At 43.7% G+C, this 18,857-nt stretch overlaps 1 long non-coding RNA gene across 1 annotated transcript; it reads right to left on the minus strand.

The window, feature by feature from the left end:
* Positions 1 to 614: 614 nt before the first annotated feature.
* On the minus strand, positions 615 to 16,189 carry LOC145531312 (uncharacterized). Its single transcript, XR_014072355.1, has 6 exons — positions 15,952 to 16,189; positions 12,737 to 13,184; positions 12,090 to 12,189; positions 8,096 to 8,138; positions 1,628 to 1,675; positions 615 to 733 (listed from the first exon to the last, which is right to left on the minus strand). It is a non-coding gene; the product is annotated as an uncharacterized LOC145531312 (long non-coding RNA).
* Positions 16,190 to 18,857: the final 2,668 nt, after the last annotated feature.

Raw genomic sequence — 18,857 nt, forward strand, 5'->3', positions numbered from 1 at the left:
AAGAGAGACAGAACCAGGGATATTCAATTAATTTAAGGCCAAAGACATCCACAACTACACGAAACATTAAACATAGCACAATCCTAGCTAGATGTACATAAAATTTCATACTAAAAGCCTTTTAACTCAGTTTTTACTAGCCGATGCATTATATTTCTCATTCAATAGAAAATTACAAGGGATGCTAAAAGTCAATAAGAACCAGTCTAAAGAGAGAAAGTAAACCTCACATATGGCATCAAATTTGAAATGATCAAACCAGAGAATTTAAAATAACCATGATTAATTTGTTAAGAGCTCTAATGGAAAGAGTAAACAATTTAAGGGACAGATGGGAAAAGTAAGCAGAGATAAAAACTCAGAATCTAACAAAGATGTTGGAAATCACAAATGAGGTAACAGAATGAAGACTGATTTTGATGAGCGCCTCTGTAGACTAGATGTGACTGAACTTGAAGATTCGTTGTTTAGTCCCTAAGTCATGTCTGACTCTTTCGTGACCTTATGGACTGTAGCCTGCCAGTCTCCTCTGACCATGGGATTTCCCAGACAAGAATACTGGAATGGGTTGCCATTTCCTTCTCTGGGGGATCTTCCCAACCCAGGGATCAAACCTGTGTCTACTGCACTGCAGGCCGATTTTTTTTTTTTTACCACCACTGAGCCAGTAGGGAAGCCCCGAACTTGAAGGTACTTCACTGGAAATTCCCACACCAAACTGTTACATGTGTAACTGGAATACCAGAAGAAGAAAGAGAGAATGATTAGAAGAATATTTGAAGTATCATGGGTGAGAATCTTCTGAAATTAGTGACAGACAGGAAACTACTCCAAGGGCCAACCTGTCACCGGACCAGAGCCTCGTGGCCCATAGACTCTGGGGGAATGATGGCTTTAGAGTTTGTTTAACGATCCTAACAAGGCTTCATAGCATGTGGATTTTCAAAGCATGCATCACTGTCCCCAGTATTCACCATAATGAGTGTATCCAGAGGGAATAATTGCTTATAATTCTGAATGATGAGGCCATTTTCTCCACTCTTAAACACTCTTTAAACAAAATTGCTGCACTCAACAGTAAATACTATCCAAAACTCATCGCATTAAATCTCATTACCTGAGAGTGAATACCACTGTCTAATGGACCAAAGGATTCAATTAAATGAAAGTTAGGCAGAGGCTTGGAATCTGTACAAGCAACATCCAAAATGTCTGCAGCATTTGGAAAATCATATAATTAAAATTATACATGGCCTCAGATGGTTATAGCCCACAAAGAGACCCTGGAATTTGCAGCAAATGGTTTTGCTGGACATCCAAGTACTTTCCCCTTTTGTAAGATGGTTCTCTGTCTCCCAGGAGCTCCCCCTTCCTTTCGTGTCATCAACACTCACCCATCCTGGGTCCTCACCCCTGAGGGAGTTGGCAACATTTTTGCTATCTGTACTGTGAATTCAGGGTTCATTGCCTTCTGTATGCCCTCCTGGAATTATTCCATGCATCTAAATCACCCCTCATAAAGCAGAGAGGTACCCTATGTTTAAGCAAGGATCAAGTCCTTAATACAACAGACTCTCAATTACTTTATTTTAAAAAGCAAAATACCCATTGATTAAGGCACACTAACCTGAAGTGACTCCATTAAGTCCATCTGGGATCAGTAGAGGAGAATTTTCTAAAAGGGAGAAAAGAAAATCAGGGGCCGTGTCAAAATTGTCAGTGTAGGACCATTAGTATCAGACACCACAGCACATGCTTTGGAGGTAGCTTTACAAAAACACTACAAGTAGTGGTAACATGGTGGAGAAAGTGACAATGATGTCACCTTAACCTAATGTCAGTGATATTTGTGAAGACTTGGAAAGGTCATTTCACATTCATTTTGAAGCTACAAGTGAAATTACCGTAAGACCCAGAAATTGTGCTCTTGGACCTGTCTTCCAGAGAAATGAAAATCTATTCACAGAGGAACTTGTACACCAATAATAATAGCTCCAGGGACCTTCCTGCTATCCAGTGGTTATGACTTCACCTTCTAACGCAGCGAGTGCAGGTTCAGTTTTTGGTTGGGGAGCTAAGATCCCACATGCCTCGAGTTCAAAGAACCAAAACATAAACGAAAGCAATATAGTGACAAACTCAATAAAGACTTCAAAAATGGTCCACATTAAAGAAATATTAAAATAAAAATAATAGCTCCAAACTAAAAATTACCCAATTATCCTTTGACAGGACAGGTAAATGAACTGTGGGACATGCATGCCAGGGAGAACGGCTCAGCAGTAATGAAACAGACCAGTGACATCCCCACAGCCTGATGGATCACAAGGAAATTACATGTAGCAAAAGGAGTCAATCTCCAAGCTTATGTGCTGCCAGTGTCCACCTGTGTGACACTTGTGTAAGAGCAGAGTGTAGAGATGGAAAGCTGACTGGTGGTTGCCAGGGCTTAGGGATGAAGGTGTGGTTATAGATGGTGTGGACAGAGAGCCTGGTGGTGGGAGTGGAAGTGAGTGTCCTGATGCGATGATGGTTCCAGGAAGAGGTTACTTGTGATAAATCTGCATGAAGCTACATATGCGTGTACACACAGACACACACACACACACAGGAGTGCAGGTGAAACTGGTGAAACCTGAATAAGCTCTATGCATGGTACCACCATCACTTTCCTGGGGTGGCTTTTCTCTGCAGCTGCTTAAGCATCACTATCAGGAGAGGATGGGAGTGTGCACATCTTTGCACCTTCCTGTGAATCTATATTTGTTTCAAAATAAAAAATTTTAAAAATCATTTCATGAACAATGGGCATTCATGTTTTAAGTAATACATGACTTTAAATGTGCATCTGTAATGCAATTGATGAATATATTTCAAGTGTACATTTTAACTATTGTATCCACATCCACAATAATTAAGTAGTTGTCAAAAACGTCTCTTTAAAAAATCTTTCCACAAAGACGATGAGATCACCTGACATTGAGGATGGCCTCAGATCTGACACAAACAGTTTGAGCTCCTCCTTGGTGCCCACAGCCCCCCAGCTCAATCCTATCAACATAGGAAAGCTGTCTGTCGGTATCTCCCTCCACCAGCTTTGAAGCTCTCAGAGGTCAGAACCACAGCCAGGATGTGGGCAGAGCCGGCTTGACTCACTCGTCCCTTCTCCTTCCCTTGCTGCCTTTCTCACCATCACTCATCACAGTGTGGGCTCACTCATTCACTCAACAAGTGTGATGCCCCACTACCCTCACTAGGCACTGTGTGCTGGGGACTGGGTGTACAGAGGAGCCCAGCAGGTAAGATACATACCCTCTGAAGCTGGCATCCATGTGGAAGAGAAAAAAAATTAAAACACAAAGGTAGATAAACTAATGAGGAAGATCATTGGAAACCGTGATTAGCACACAGCAATAGAAGCAGAGGACAGAGAGGAAGATATGTGACAGGAGGGGTACAGAGGCCACTTTCGATCAGAAGATCAGAGAAGGCCTCTCCTGCTTGGCCCACAGAGCCTGAAGCCAGGCAATTGGAGGGGTCATCAGGGCAGTGAGGAGGAGGGTTGGGCCATTCCAGAGGAAGGGAACAGCAGATGCAAAGGCCCCGGGGTAGGAAACAGCTGGGTCTGTCGAGGCAGGAAGCCAAGGTCATGGGAGAATGGTGGCCACAGCTCCTTGTGGGATGGACATGGTGGGACCAAGACAGCAACTTTAGGACCTAGAAGCTGGCCCAGAAGAGGGGAGATTCCTGCTGTGCTGACTTCTATGTGATAACAGTTGTTCATTTTCAGAACCACATCCTGAATTTTGAGAAAACTGAAAGAACATTTTAAGGTTCAAAATCCAACCTGCTGAGAGTATGTATTCTACTCCAGACCTTCCAGAAACTTGCAGCTCTCTTTGGCCTAGTTCAAGGCTGAAAAGTGTAAAGCTGTGTTGAAGCTGGATCCTAAATCTCCAAACCCACTCTGGGTGGCCCTAGGTGGGTGGCTGAATGTGTGGGAACCACCCATTCTATACAAACCCTATACAAACTTCTTGATCCAGCTTAATCCTACAGGTCTCAGGTGCTCTGCCCTAGCTTCATTCCCTCACCAACTCCTTCCACTTCTCCCAGCACATCTTCTACTCCAGTTTAGACGAGTGTCCTCATCACATGTAAGTAGCATGCATGAGTACTCAGTCCCTCAGTCATGTCCGACTCTTTGTGACCCCATGGACTGTAGCCCTCTGGGCTCCTCTGTCCATGCGATTTCTCAGGCAAGAATACTGGAATGGGTTGCCATTTCCTTCTCCAGGGGATCTTCCCAACCCAGGGATCGAACACACATCTCCTGTATTGGCAGGTGGATTCTTTACCACTGAGACACTTGGGAAGCCCCATGTAAGTAGCAGCCAAATTAATATTTATTTCCACTACAGGGGAAGCTTTACAGGAGCAAGAGTTTCTCCTGTCTTGTTCTCTGCTGTGTCCCCAGGGCCCAAGAATACCAAGCTCGGGGTGGGAACATAGTAAAATATGTGCTGAATGAGCAAGTAAAGAGTGGCTTGAGGGGACTTCTCTGGTGGTCCAGTGGTTAAGAATCCACCTTCCAATGCAAGGGATGCAAGATTGATCCCTGGTTGGGGAACTAAGATCCCACATGCCTCAGGGCACCTAAGCTTGTACACTGCAACAAGAGAAACCCTGTGCTGCAATGAAGACCCAGCACAGCCAAAATTTCTTAAATTAAAAAAATTTAAGAGAGTTATAAAAAAACAATGCATTGAGGAATGTGAGGTCTAGAGTCCTGCCCATTCTCTGTCTCTGTCAGCCTCCATGACCCATATGATAACCAAGCTAAGGACAGGAAGGGGTAGGGGTCATCCTGGTGGGACTGTGAGCTCTAAGTCATGTTACAGAGGACCCGCAAACCCCCAGCGGGCTCAGGGCTACAGCTCTTGGTCTTGTCTGAACACACAGAATCCAAAACATGCCTGTGGCCCTGAGGGCTCAGGTTCTTGTCGATTACTACACATATGGCAACTTGTCCAAACTGCTGGGCCACATGGATAGACTGCTGCCTTCCTGGCTTGCTCTTGGCATTTGTTAGCAGGAAGGTAGGACTGGCTGGTGACGACCAGGCAGCTGTCCCAAGGGGTCCACAGTAGGCAGCCCTATGGCGCAGGCCCACCCAGAGATGCTACTAGGTCATGGGCCAGAGTCAGCAAACTCATGTTCTCCCATAGAAAGTACAGCTTTGGAGTCAATGGGTAAAGGAAAACCATCTCTCCACTCACAACACTTCTGACACCTGATGGCTGGGTTTTTGGTACCAGTTTCTTAGCTCTCTGCAGACACGAACTGAGGGTCCTACAATTTAGCTCAATTCTGACACTGGAGTTAGCACAGACCCTACAGATGGAGGACTCAGCCCCACAGGACTGCTCCCTAAGTCCAGAGGCCAAGCACAAGCAGTGGGTCCCCAGCTTACCGACACCTCTGTTTGCCGTGGCTACAAATCAGGGGTTCCCAGATCCCCCTCTTCAGTTTTGATAATTGGCTAGAACTGTTCAGAGAACCTAGGGAGGTGCTCTACCTAACTGTTAGCAGTTTGCTATAAAGGATATTACAAAGTATACAAATAAACAGTCAGATTAAGAAGTACATCGAGTGAAGTCCAGAAGGGTCCCCAACACAGGAGCTGTGGAGTTGGGGGTGCACAACCCTCAGCGCACATTGGTACTTTCAACAAACAGAAGCTCTCTGAGCCCTCCCATGTAGGGTCTCTATGGAGGTTCATTATAGAGGCATATTTGATGAAATCACTGGCCACTGGCCACTGACTCAATCCCCTGCCTCCCTCTCTTCCCAGAAGGTTGGGGGTGGAGCTGAGAGTTCCAACCCTCTAATTACTGTCTGCTTCCTCTGACAACCAGCCCCCATCCTGAGGCCTTTGTGGGATCCACCAGGAGCGACCTCACTAGAATAACTCAGATGGAGTTGAAAAGGGCTTATTAGGAATAACAAAAGATATCCCTCACATCCCCACCCTCATCATTTAGAAAATTCCTGGAGTTTTTAGAGCTCTTGGCCCAGGGACTGGAGAAAAGACCAACTATAAATGTTTCTCTCTATCCCAGCACCCCAGTGGGAGTGAGCGAGCCCCGACTTTTGGTTTTCAAGGAACAACCCCCTGGAAGTAGCTAAAGTCAAAAGGGCAGATGTTTGTCTCACAACCCAAGGCCTACATCTAATAAAGGACCCAGTCCAGAGGCAGGGCTGGCAGGACCCTTCCTTCTGGGCACCTCACTCACTCTCTGCGATCTAGAGACCTTGGTGGGCCTGAGGCTGTGATCCCCGTTTGTCCATCCACCATCATCCAGATTGAGGGGGAGCCTGAGTTCAGCCCACAACTCCCAGAACAGGCCTTTGGTTGGAGGAGCTGAGTGAAAGTCCACATGGAGTGCAGTGAACCATGACTGGGGTGAGAGGTTATAATGAATAAAACACAAGGCTGTGGAGACTGGATGTTTGTCGAGGGCCAATGCACCAGTGATAAGCTGGGCAGATACCTCAAGAGAACCTACAGGATTGCCCACGGATTTGGTATGAAGAGTCTCTACTGAACCACTAATAGGATTCAGGGGATTGGGAAATGCAGATTGAGGAAGTGAGCATTTTTGCTGCATCTCTGGTTCATTTTACCCTACGTCGTGGGCACACTAGCCATGGTACAGCCTGGAAGTCCCTGTGGTAAGAAGCTGCTTCGTCTGGTGTCCTGACAAATGCTAAATATTCTACTGGGGCCCCAAAATAAGTAACAGTGACATCACCACCATGGCTTTTTCATTACCTATCCTAGCGTGGAAGCTATTTGTCATGTTTTAAGTAATTCCAAAGTAATCAAAACAAGGTACAATTAGTTGGAAAACCCATGTGTTTCTCTGCTGAGAATGATGTAAGGGGGGGAAAGGGGGCAAAATGAGAGCTCCTTAGGTCAGGGCTTTTACAAGAAGAGAACGTCCATCCTTACCATTTTTATTTCTGTTTTATTCGCCTATAAATTAGGTATCATATCCAAAAAAACTGTTGCCAAGACCAATGTCAAGGAGTTTCCCCTTATGTTTCCCTCCAGGAGTTTTACAGTTTCACTTGAGGCTTAAGTCTGTAATCCATTTAAGTTAATTTTTGTAAGTGGTGTAAGAATAGGAGTCTGGTTTTATTCTTCTGCCTGTGGTTATTCCATTTTCCCAACACCATTCACTGAAAAAATTGTATTTTCCCCTTGAGTTTTCTTGACTCCCTTGTCAAATATTAATTGGCTGTATAGGCAAAGGTTTATTTCTGCTCTTTCAGTTCTGTTCCGTTGGCCTATGCATGTATTTTATTAGTCTTTTCAATAAATGATGTTAGAAAACAACAGTTTTTTGGATATGACACCCAAAGCACATGGAACAAAAGCAAAAATAATTGGGACTAACTTAAACTAAAAAGCTTCTGCACAGCTAAAGAAATAATCAACAAAATGAAAAGGCAACTTAAACAATGTGAGATAATATTTGCAAATCAAATATCCCATAAGGAGTGAGTAGCCAAAATATATAAAGAGCTCCTATAATTCAATAGCAAACAAACAATTCAATTTTTTAAAAGGCAGAAGAAACAAATAGGCATTTCTCCAAAAAAGACACACAAATGGCCAATAGGTGCTTGGAGCAACTTCTCTTGCTGTGGTGTGGGGAATGGATCCCACTTCATACACACTGGAGGCAGATTGTTTATCATCTTCGGACCATAAAAAAGATCAATCCTGACTTAACCCTTTCAACACACAAAAGGCCCAGCAAGGTCTGCCTATTTACAGGTCTAGAGGGTTTCTGGCAAGATCCATAGGAAGGGGCCACGGTGTGTGTGCCTGGCTATGAAATTGTGTCCTAAGCTCCTGCAAGGAGGAGCCCCACTTCCTGAAACAGCCTGTCCCCATTATGACCTGAAGGAAGAGGATGTGATCAACATCCTCTTTGAAGAGGATGGAAACTGGCCCTGCCCTCTGTGTTCACACACCTTTTCCTACTCAACAAGGAAGAGTGGCAGTTCTCTCAGCCTTACTCACCGTTGGGTCGATGAAGGTGGACATTGACTGGGCAAATTTCTACCTGCAAGGAGAATTCCAGGACTTACAAAATAAGTATAAAAATTGTATTTTAAGACAGATAAACTCTGGTTGTTCTGATGCTCTTAGTGGGTTGATTTTAGAAAATTTCCTGAATTTTCTCTCGCACCTAAGGCAAACCTACCATAGAAAAATCTCAGCAAAAACGTGGTCAAAGAACATCTTCAAATGGGCCTGGATGAGCCATAAGTGCTCAGTTGAAGGAATGTGGATTCACAGATAAGTTAGGATTGAAGTGGCTCTGATTTTTGTTTCATTTGTTCACCAATAGCCTTTGATCATTAATTAACAAGGAGCATGTTAGCAATGATATTTGGTCAAATCAGTCAATCCTAAAGGAAATCAACCCTGAATATTCATTGGAAGGACTGATGCTGAAGCTGAAGGTCCAAGACTTTGGCAACTTGACGCAAAGAGCCAACTCTTTGGAAAAGACCCTGATGCTGGGAAAGATTGAAGGCAGGAAGAGAAGGGGGCAGCAGGGGATAAGATGGTTGGATGGCATCACTGACTCAATGGATGTGAGTTTGAGCAAACTCTAGGAAATGGTGAAAGACAGGGAAGCCAGGCGTGCTGTAGTCCACGGTGTCACAAAGAGTCAGACATGACTTAGCAATGAAACAACGGCAAACCACTCATCCTTCCTAAAAAGTTTACACCCTGTCACCTCTGAGGATAACCTCTGTATCTAAAGCATACTTCAAAAGCAGGGATTAGTGTTGAGCACAGTATTTTCTTCATAAAGTCCTGGGTACCATTTTCCCACAATGCCAAGCTCTCTGATGCTATTCCTCTTCCTTCACGAGGGTCAAGCCCATCCGTTCGTTACATCTCTAGTCGTGGGCAGCAGTGGAGCTCCAGGCCAGCTGTTGATCCTTGGGGACCATCACCAGGGCACAGAACATCATGCTGTGTCCTGCACGTAAGGCAACAATTCAGGCGGGCCTCAAACACTTTTTTCAGTCAATTTTATTTCAGTTTTCAATTCTGCTGTGAGAACACATAACCTCCTACATGGAAACAGCCCCATCTGTGACCATGCATGTGTGTGTATGCTGTGTGCTTAGTCACTCAGTCATGTCTGACTCTTTGTGACCCCATGGGGTCAGGCTCCTCTGTCCATGGGATTGCCCAGGCAAGAATACTGGAATGGGTAACCATTCCCTTCTCTAGGGGATCTTCCCAACACAGGGATCCAACCCAGGTCTCCTGCATTGCAGGCAGATTCTTTGCTGTCTGAGCTACCAAGGAAGCCCCTGGTGTGACTATTAGTATTTAAATCCCAGGAAACACATGTCCAGTGCTGAAGACCCCACTTCTGCACTGAGACTTCCAATGTTCTGATAATTAAAGGTTCCTGCCAGAGATTCAGTCACCCAGGGCCCATGACGCCTTTTCCTGGATACCCATGACCAGGAGACACACACACACACCAGGCAGGAATCAGGCTCCATGGCCTCGGGCTCCTTCCACAATTCAGCTTCCTGGCGCCTGCATGAAGAGTTCCAGTGACAATCACTATTGTCCCTTCTAATTAGACAAAAATCCCGGACATGACTAGGCCTTGAAAAAAAAGATTCTGCAAGAACTTCTGCTTACCTGTTTTTGTCCAGACTGGACATGAGGGTCTTTGTTATAATGCTCAGGAGAGGAAAACACAAGTCATGTATTTTTTATCTTGGAATATTTTGAAATGGTGAAACTTTTAATAGAGCATTCCTGAGCCTGAACTATGCAAAGAAAACTCCTGTGTTTCTTTAATTCCAACACACACCTTTTCCCCCATATGCTTTACGTTCCTGAAATTGGGATGCAATCAAAGTTTACATTTCATGAGAGCAAACCAAAAAAATCTTGCTGTTGAATTGATTCTTTATCTTCCATTTTGAGCTTCTAAATTATGGGAGTATGGTGTGTGTTTTTCACTATATGATAAATTAAAGTGTAAATACCTACAAGAAACATGAAAGGTTTTTTTTCTGACAGGTTCTGTCACCAGGTCACAGTTCAGTTCTTCCTTGGAGGGAAATGATTCCTGTCCTCCATCAGCCTACCTTCCCCTGATTCCCAGTTCTTCTCTTCTTCTTGTCTGTATTTCTGATCTCCTCTGGGCTGTCCCATTGCTGTTTTAAGGTCCTTACTATATTATTTGCACAAAAGGTTCTTTTTCTTTGATTATGACCATGCTCAATGTTCCCTATAAGAAAATACACTTTTTTCAACCAACTCTTTCAGTGGTTTGCTACTGCCTAAAGCCTTTCAAAACTCCAGCTGCTGGCGGATATTTCTAGAATTGGCTCCTTTAGACAGTTTGGACCGAAAGCCAGTTGTCAAACCTGAGGGCTCTTGAAGTTCTGCTACAATACATGCCATGAGCCTGGCCATGGGTGGAGAGTTCTGATGTCTTCTTGAGGGAGCAGGCACAAGCTGGCTGAACCAGTGTGGGCAGGACCGTGGATGTCCAGTTCTATCCTGTGCCACCCCATCCCCTCTGTCCTCACCGCCTTCCCCCACCCCGTCTGACCCCACCCCTCAGACCCCAGCTGTCTAGCTCCTCAGGAAACACTATTCCTTAAATGGCTCTCTCCAAGTGGAATAGTCACTCAACAACACAGTAAGTCCCCTACATACGAACAAGTTCTGATAGGAGAGCACATTCGTAAGTCGAAGTTGTTTGTAAGCCAACAAAGTTAGCCTAAGTACCCAACTAATGCAATTGCCTATATAGTACTATACTGTAGCAGGTTTATAATACTTTTCACACAAATAATACATAAAACAAACAAACACAAAAAATAAAGACAATGTGTTTAGTCTCAAGTACAGCACCTTGAAAAGCACAGTAGTACAGCCCAACCGCTGGCATATCAGGGCAGGCATCAAGTGAACAGGCAAGAAGAGTTACTGACTGGAGGAGGAAGAGAACCTGAGAGATGGTAGAGCTGAAGGATCATCAGCAACAGGAAATTAAGGGCAAGCTGAATTTCGCTCATGCCTGACTTTGATGGAATGCAAGTTAGCATTTTTGAAAGTTCGAAACTTGAAGGTTCATATGTCAGGGGTATTACTGTATATGTTTTTAAAGTGACTGTCTTGTGTCTACCACTGTGTAGGGCACCCCAGGGGTCAGCAGAGTAGCCCATGACATAGAAGGGTATTTTTTTCAGGTATAAAGGCTCTGATCTCATGCCCATTTATATCACAAGGACATGTTATATGCACGAGAGTTCCCAGGACATTTTGGAAAAATAAACAAAAACCTATGGCTGTCCCAACACTAACTGGTGCCCTGTCCATGGTCTGAATGCTCGTGTTCCTCCAAAGCTCACATGTAGAAAGCCTCATGCTCCATGTGATGGTATGAGGAGGTGGGGCCTTGGGAAGTGCTGAGGTCATGAGGGTGGAGCTTTCATGAATGGAATCAGTGCCCTTGGAAAAGACCCCACAGAGCTCCCCCAACCCTTCTGCCATGTGAGGACACTCTGAGAAGACAGCTGTCTATAAAGCACCAGAACACATCCATACGGACACCTTGATCTTGGACTTCCAGGCTCCAGAGCTGTAAGAAATAAACCTCTGGTGTTTACAACCCGCCCAGACAGTGGTATTTTGTTACAGCCGTCCCCAAGGACGATAGTGGCCTGATGGGTGAATTAGTCTGAGGAGAGGGTCCAAGGTGCTCAGGCAGAGAAGAAAGGCCTTCAGGATCCAGGAGGCAGTGACTGGAGTGCATGAGAGCCTCAGCGCTCTAGGAGGCAAATGCCTGTGTGAGACGATGCTGCAAATCCAAGTTCAAAGACAGAAAGAGGGGAGGTCCCATTCCTGCACTTGGTTGTGATGGAGATGAATTTGTACCACTCAGAGATGGTCATGGGGGACAAAGAGACTGACCACAGGGGGAGGGAACAGGGCGGCCACAGAGGCCCAAACTCACCTCCAAGGTGTTAGAGGTTTGAGATGTGGAAGCAGGAGGTGATCCAGACTCCGGTAATGCAACAGGCTCCCAGGCAGAGGTCAGGCAGTGTTGGAAGACACTTTGAGCAGGAGGGAAAACAGTCCTGAAACTCAGGTACCGGAGCTGACTTGCTGCCAGCTGAGCTGCACCAGGCCACTCTGGCCTGATGTTTCACATTTCAAGGGATGATGTATGATCTCAAAAATAATGCAAAGTCAGTACCCAGAAAACTGTGTGTCCACATTGGTTCCAGGGCTAAAAACAAATTAAATGAAGATAAAATATATGTATCTTTTTTGGTCACACTGCACAGCATGCAGAACTTGCCTGACCAGGGATTGAACATGTGTCCTTTGCAGTGGGAGCATGGAGTCTTAACCACTGAACCACCAGAGAAGTCCAATAAAGCATGTTTATTTAAAAATAGAACTGACCCTCCTCCAAAGACCTCATACAACTCAGTATCAAAAAAAAAAAGTACACAAGCAACCCAATGACTGGTCATTTAGATTTCCATATCTTGGCTAGAGTAAATAAATTCAAAGGAGCATATGTCTTTTAAAATTAGTGTTTTTGTTTTCTTTCATAAAATACCCATAAATGGTGTCGTGGCCTCACATACTTACATTCTCATCACCAGGGCATGATGGTTCCTTTTTCTCTACACCCTCGTTAATACTTGTTAGTGATTGTCTTTTGATGACAGCCATTCTGACTGGTGGGAGGTGACATCTCGCCGTGGTTTTGATATGCATTTCCCTGATGATTAGTTATGTTGAGCATCTTTTCCTGTGCTTGTTGGCCACCTGTATGCCTTCTTTGGAAAAGTGTCTATTCAATGCACGTCCCATTTTTCCACCTCGTTGTCTGGATTTTTTTTTTTTTTTGATATTGAATTGTATGAGTTCTTTGGAATATATTGGATATTAACTCCTTATCAGACGCATTATTTGCAAATATCTACTTCCATTCAGTAGGTGGCCTTTTCTTTTCATTGATAGTTTCTTTTGTTGTGCAAAATTTTTTTAGTGTGATATAGTCCCATTTGTATATTTTTGGTTTTGTTTCCATTGCCTGAAAAGACATATCACAAAAGTATTTCTAAGACTGATGTCAAAGAGCATACTGCCTTTTTTATTCTAGGAGTTTGATGGTTTCAGATCTTACATTCAAACCTTTAATCAGTTTTGGGTTTATTTTTGTACACAGTGTGAGAAAGTAGTCCAATTTGATTCTTTCGCATGTAGCCATCCAATTTTTCCAACAGTAAGTACCAAAACTAAAACTGTTTTTTTCAAAAAAAAATGTATTAAGTGTTTCGTATATCACTCAATATTTTTTTATCAGCTTTACTTGAGAATACAGTCTTAGCCTAAAACTACTTATTTTTTGAAATTTGAAATAGAATCCCATTATTATACAATCCTTACTTTGTTATCATTGCTTCCTGTTGTATAAATTGTAAGAACAAAACAACCACAAAACACAGGGTCGAATTGAAGTAGGATAGAGAAAAAAAGCAACCAACTCTTATTTTTTAGGCCAATTCTCATCAAAATGTAACACAATAAATGAACACCATTTATGCAAAGGACTCTCCACTTTTCTAGCTCTGAGCCCATGCAAAATGTGACTTATTGTATGCACTGATATGCTCCTCTGTGTCTGATTCCTGAATTTTAAGTGCTGCCCTACTTCTCACTGCTTTACACTGGGTTCAACAGGACACTTTCTTGCTGGAATAACACTCATCTCTTCTCCCCATCAGTCCGCCCACTCCTGTGCCCGCCCTGAGTGACTGCATCAATGAGCAATAGGATGTCTAGTTACAGCCATAGAAAGTGGTGAGCACAGGGTTACTGTTCACCCAGCTGGAGGACCCAGAGCCAGTGCTAGTGTCATTATTTATGTTTCAAAGTTCAAAATAGTACAAAGGAAAGAATGGCCCCCCTGAAGTGAGGAAGGGGCAGTGTGAATGTCTGTAGAGTCCTTTCCCCCCTCGCGGTTGGTTGGAGGACTCAGTCAATGCAGTGTCTCCAGGGACTTCTCGGGTCATGCATTGCCCCTCTCCTGCATTCATTGATTGATAGACGGATTAATTCAGTCATTGTTCTGCACTTTAACCCTATTGCACTTTTATTCTCCCTCCTGCATAGGAAGACATGTTAATATGTGTAATGAATGTCCTTATAAAGGTATATATACTTGAAGGAGAGTGGCTTTGCTTCTTTTTCCATTTTTTATTATTCAGTCCAAGAATTTTCACGAAACAAAATCATCCCCCACAGGGGTCTGGACTGAAGCCACTTGAAATTGGTCACCTCGCCAGATCTGTAAGAGAGCGATGCATGGGGACACACAGGGGCTATCCCACGTAAGTAGGGGAAGACACCAGCTGTGGTCAGGACTCAGAGGCAATGAAAGACTCCATCAAGAACAGAGTAAAACCTTGGGCTCACCTTCAGTTTGGTGTGTGGGCAAGTTAAGTCGACTCAGTCATGTCCAATTCTTTGTGACCCTATGGACAGTAGCCTGCCAGGCTCTTCTTTCCATAGGATTCTCCAGGTAAGAATACTGCAGTGGGTTGCCATGCCCTCCTCCAGGGGATCTTCCCAACCCAGGGACTGAACCCACATCTCTTATGTCTCCTGCATTGGCAGGCAAGCTGTTTACTATTAGCACCACCTGGAAAACCCATATTTATTATGGAACTGGATAGAATTTTATACAATGTAAACTCTGCTGTTGACCCCAAAGTGGAGCCCTTGAAAGGTGATAGAATACACCACCCTCAAAATATTCCATTTTGGCATAAGAGTTACTTTGAGATAAAGACACTTAAGAAATAGCAGGTGCAAGCAGGCCAGTTTAATCTTTACTTTTCTTCTTGGAAACCCAAGATTAAACCTCCCATTTAAATGAAAGATGTCCTCCCTTTGCCAGAAAGAAAGTAGCACTTTTATCATCAAGGATGAGAAGTTGAAACAGAGAGAATTTTATAAGAGAGACCTCATTAAAATAATTCTTATCTCCCTTTGGCCTCCACCCAGAGTGTAGTTACTTTCACAATCCCCTCTCTTTGCTCAGCCTATTATAAAAGCATGCAGGGCCATTTCATTGGAACTTTATTTTTTATGAGGACTTCTATGTAATGTAAAACTTATCCATTTGACTGACTGCTTCCATGTCAGTTTCATTTTCAGGCCCAGCCAAAAAATCTCAAAGAAGACAGAGGTAAAATTTTGCTTCCTCAACACACTGAAATGAAACAGTTGAGGGCTGAAATGTTATCTTTAGAAGGCTTGTGCTTGTATCTAAGGAACTTTTTAAGGTACTTATCCAGTATAGTGAGCAGCATACAGACGTGAATACCTAGGTACCCTCTATTGGGCACATGTGTGCTAAGTCACTTCAGTTGTGTCTAACTCTTTACAACTCTATGGACCATAGGCTACCAGGCTCCTCTGTCTATGGGATTCTCTGGGAAAGAATACTAGAGTGGGTTGCGATTTCCTCTTCCAGGGTATCTCCCCAACCCAAAGATGGAACCCATATCTCTTATATCTCCTGCATTGGGAGGCAGGTTCTTTACCACTAGTGCCACCTAGGAAGCCCATGTACAGATGCTATATAAAGAAGGAGACTGAACAAGAGTACACTGTCATTTCTCTCCTGAGACAGCAGGTATGGAGTTCTCTCCCAAAACATAGTTGGAGAGTTCTTATTCTGATGACTCCTCATTAATGAACTGTGGAAGGAGAAAGGAAAAAGGGCATTCCAGAGATGGGATTTAAGTTGCCCAAAGACTGAGTAACACGGGATAGAGGAGAAGGACACTGACCTTCGGAGAGAAGTCTAAGAGGAGCTCATCATCTGGATTCGAGGATTTGCAGGGCATGTTGGAGAGCTGCTAGCCAAGAGCATAATGTCTGAATCTTACAGCATTCAATAATATCCAACTTGGGTGGTCCAGAAGGAATCTGGCCAAGGCAGGCTTTCTACCCTGAGTAAACCCATGAAATGTTCTAAAACACATATATGGATTTCAGCTTGAATTCAGGAGAGTCAGGACTGTTGCTAAGGAGCCAGTTGCTTGGATTGGTTGCTAAGGAGTCAGAAGTCAGGAAGCAGAGCCCTTGAAGAGTGCCCTTGGTTGATGGAAACAGAACACAAATTGCCTTCATTTCCCTGTTGGGTTTTAGCAATTTTCAAAGAGGCCTTGAGGGGAAGGAAAAGGTTAATGAGGGTGTGAAATATATAGCAGTATTTGTTAATTTAGATAAGATCATTATACTTCAGTGGTACCAGAAGAGTAGAAGCAAGATCCTTTGGATGTCTGGTCCACCAGGGAGAAGAGTTTAAAACTGTCCTTGGACATGTGTCAGTTCTCCTGAACCCTTGTTAATAATAGTGGACACGCACATTCTCAGCCTAGAGAGAGAGGTGGCCCTGAAATTATATCCACTATCCACAATGGCCCTAGGCCACCAATTATAGGAAACTCAAAATGCCTTAGGAGTTTTTATTGATTTTCAAAAGAAAAACTAACCTACAGCACCTGACAGCAGGGCTTCAATTGAGAGCGTGAGAAGTTCTGATAAAAGAGAGAAAGACCACAGGACCAGTGATGACTATTATCGTCCACTGGCCCCAATCTATCAATTATCAGGAATCTTAATATTGGGAATTTTATATTGCAGAGTAATATACATAGGTTGGTAAATCACACATTTAAAGCAGGTTTTCTTTTTAAAATTTTTCTTTTTAAAAATATATTTATTTTTAAATTTTTTTTTTTATTGTATTTATTTATTTGACTGTGTTGTGTCTTGGTTGCAGCACTCAGGATCTTTCCTTGAGGTGTATGAGTTTAGTTTCTCCATGACATCATGTAGGATCTTAATTCTCTGACCAGGAATTGAACCTGTGATCCCTGCATTGGGGTCTTGCAGCAGCAGCATGTGGTGCTAGTGGTAAAGAACCTGCCTGTCAATGCAAGAGGCATAAGAGACAGGTTCGATCCCTGGAAGAGAGCATGGTAACCCATTCCAGTATCCTTGCCTGGAGAATCCCATGGACAGAGGAGCATGGTGGGCTAAGTCCTTAGGGTTGCACAGAGTCAGACATGACTGAAGTGACTTAGCATGCATGCACACCCCTGCATTGGAAGACAGATTCTTAATTGCTGGACCACCAGGGAAGTCCCTAAAGCAGATTTTCTTATAAAGGTTTTTAATAAGGCAGAGAAAACCCACAGACTGCAGGTTCCCAGGGCCTCAGGGAGTCTGGGGTGAGACTCATGTGCAGATGTCCGGAGCCTTGGCAGATTGTCCAGGGTAAGCCTGTCTGGGCACATGGTCACCCTGTCATGGCCATCAGCACCTCTGTGGAAACCAGCTCCACGGGGTGAGAAAGAAAGAACAAGGTCAAAGCAAGTATCAGCCAGGACTCATCTAAGGATGTGAAGCTGGGTGTCATAGCCAAACCTTAGAAGCTGTGAGAATCACCAACCAGTCCTAAAAGCTTAGGTTTGAAGGGCCTCTTGGGTTAAAGATCAACTGCAGTCCTGGTGCTAAGCATGCTGCAGTGAGTCCCCTGCAGTGGCTGTGCTGGCTCATCTGTAGTCTAAAGCTATCCTCAATAAAATGTGCTGATGTGCTGGAAAAATTTTCTAAAGCACACTTTTAAATGCAAGGCAGCTCTTGTTAGTAAGGGAAATACTCTGCTGGCAGAAATGAAGTGAGAACAGAAGTCCCAAGAGATGAAGAAGTGCCAGTGTCATCAGCTATTTGGGAAACCTGTTCTTGCCAGGCATCCTAGACCCTCTGTTTTAGCAGCTGGAAGTGTGGGGACCACTCCGTGAAGATGGAGAATAAAGTAGGGAGGCTCACCTATCCAGATATCAAAGTATTACAAAACCATGGTCCTTAAAGTGAGGTTTCAGTAGAGAGAGAGAGAAAAAGAGAGAAAGGTGGGGAGGGAGGGAGAGAGACAGATCACCCCATGGGGCAGAATGGTGATCCCAGAGACAGCCCCGTGTGCACAGTCAATAGATAGGCAGAGCTGAATATCTACATGGAGAACAGCACATACACCTGTCTCATGTCAGTAGCTCGGTGGGATAAAGATTTAACTGTAAGAGCAAAAAGTCATACTTTTATAAGTTCATAGAAGGGTAAATCCTTGGGATGTCAGAGCCAGAAAGAATTTCCTCAATTAAAGTTAAAAACACTAAACAGAGGGGAAATAGTGAAGCATCCAATTTCTTAATTTGAGAGCTGCTCTTTGTCTGAAGACCTCACAGAGGAAGTGGGGGAAAGTGCTGCATGGTCAGAGAGTAATGGATTGGGGAAAAAAAGAACAAGAGAGAGAAATATACATCATTAATAAAATGAGAAGACAGTTCCAAAGGGGAAAATTGGTAAAAACACAGATTGGCAATTCACAGATGAGGAAACACAAATGGCCAAGAAACATTAAGGAAAGCTCAATCTCATTTATTAGCAAGGAAATGCAAGAATGCATTTTATCACATTCAAGCCAGTTGGCACAGTTAAGATATTTAATCATACCCACTGTTTGGCAAGGCTGTGGAACAACATGGAAAGGAACTGTTACAAATAGCTGTTAGGGTAGAAATTATGGCAATTTGACTTTATCCAGTAAAGTCAAGCCCTGCTCACCTGTGTTGGTCAAACTCTTGTCCAGTACCTCAGGACATGTGTTCAAGAATCTTCCTGGCAGCAT

This window comes from Giraffa tippelskirchi, chromosome 13 (genome assembly GCF_054371585.1).
Source record: "Giraffa tippelskirchi isolate mGirTip1 chromosome 13, T2T-mGirTip1v1.2.pri, whole genome shotgun sequence".
NCBI lineage: Eukaryota > Metazoa > Chordata > Mammalia > Artiodactyla > Giraffidae > Giraffa > Giraffa tippelskirchi.